Below are 1,846 nucleotides of genomic sequence, written 5' to 3'. Positions count from 1 at the left end.
CATTAGGTTCATGTATATTCCTCGTGAATGGAATAGAACTGCTGATTGTTTAGCCAAATGGGCTTCTAGTCATGATCCGGGTTGGAATATTAGGGATAGGGGGCAACTGTCCTTTGAGATGGTGCAAGAATTTGATGATCTTGTTGCTCAGGATCGAGCTCCTTGTTGAGCTCTCCTTGTTGTATTCCTTTTTGTCTTAATAAATTTTTACCCCTCTTTTTGCAAATAATTAATTAATTAAAAACATTCAAATTAAAATGAACAAACATTTAGCAGCTTCATAATGCACTTATTTTTATATATCTAGAACACACTTGCAAATCCACAAACTGTCTCCATGAGTTCATCTCCTCTAAGTACTGCAATCATGGCATCTCCAAAAACATCTGAGATTGATTCCAATTAACTGAACAATTGTGTAGGGTTTATATAAATCTGTCAACAAAATAATAAAAATCAATTCACAATTAAACATCAAAATTCTTCCTATTTAAGCTCAATATTAAAATTGAAAAAACAGCCAATGAATATTGTATTACTTTTTGTACAAACCGTACTTAGATTAGTTCGTTTGATACTATCTTGGCTGAACAAAAATGGCATCCCAAACATTTTGCTGGGAAAATTTTGATTTTGTAATGTGGAGTTTCAATTTTGCAGGATGTATTTTATTATGACATTTCACAGAGAAACCCTCACGTCCGTCTGATAAACTTATCTAATTTTATTTGTTCACACTTTCAGCTAATGTAATGGCAGGGTAAACCCCATTTCTACCCATCATCCAACGTTCGCCAGTGACAACTGGGAGCTTCTTTCAGTGTAAGGGCATTCATCTAGGTATAAAGGATAGAGGAATTTTATCAGTTGTTTCAGCTTCAGCTGCCAGGTAGCCGTGAAGGAAAAAGTGGAAGCATTAACAATGTCCACGATATGTTTGACGAAATGTCTAAGAAATATAAGGATACATAAGGTACGTAAACCATTTGATAAAATGTCCTTTATAAGATGACAACTGTTTGACGAAATTGTTGTTTCATGCAATGCTAAGTGCAGGTTCCTATGTGGCTGTTATTCAACTATTTTAACATTAATATGCGGAACTAGTGACCCCATGATTGTGATTATTGATGTTTGCTACTTATTTTTTGGAAAACAAATCAATAGATTTGTGTACTTGACAAGCAACAAAGAATTAAACCAAACCCTGTGTCATTTCATTTGTTTGTAGCAAGTTGGAAAACAAAGAGATTTCAATGTCTGAATGACAAATTCTGGTACATTTACAGGAGTGATTAATTAGAAATCTGGTATGTCTTGTGTTTGAATATGGGTACCATAACTACTCTTCTACGGCTATAACTTTTGAGCAGATGGGCTTGCAGTTGGAGTTTAACAAGAAAATGTAGGCGTTGATAATATTTATGATGATACTGCCATTTTAGTTGTTCTTCATCCTTACTTTCTGGACTGCTGAAGCTCGACGCTAGGCTTGAGTGAGCTGCATTTGATAGTCATTCAAATTTCTCACCTGATGCAAAATGCTTGCAAGTAATAGCTGGTTTTAAACTTCATGCTTGTATTGCTGCCAGACATTAGTCTCATGCTTTTTTCAGCTTGTCTTACTTGATGATCTTTTCTGTTCATTTCACACTTCATAATCAAAATCTACACTTTTTTTTTTTGAAAGATTTAATATGTATAATTTTGTGGTGTGTTTAATATCTGTTCTTCTCGAATGCTTCTATATCTGGTCTAGGTTCATGGATAATTTTTTTTTGGCCATGATAGTTTCTCATATTTCATTTTTTCACAATTAATTCTAATCAAGTAATCTAAAGAATAT

At 33.7% G+C, this 1,846-nt stretch overlaps 1 long non-coding RNA gene across 1 annotated transcript; it reads left to right on the top strand.

Moving 5' to 3' along the window:
• Positions 1–481: 481 nt before the first annotated feature.
• Positions 482–1,328, top strand: LOC149569567 (uncharacterized). Its single transcript, XR_016361757.1, has 2 exons — positions 482–973; positions 1,057–1,328. It is a non-coding gene; the product is annotated as an uncharacterized LOC149569567 (long non-coding RNA).
• Positions 1,329–1,846: the final 518 nt, after the last annotated feature.

Source organism: Cupressus sempervirens, chromosome 3 (assembly GCF_028749045.1).
Source record: "Cupressus sempervirens isolate cs-2001-9-10 chromosome 3, ASM2874904v1, whole genome shotgun sequence".
NCBI classification, from domain to species: domain Eukaryota; kingdom Viridiplantae; phylum Streptophyta; class Pinopsida; order Cupressales; family Cupressaceae; genus Cupressus; species Cupressus sempervirens.
Note: the sequence above shows the minus strand (reverse complement) of the source record. Positions and strands in the feature narration are given on the sequence as shown.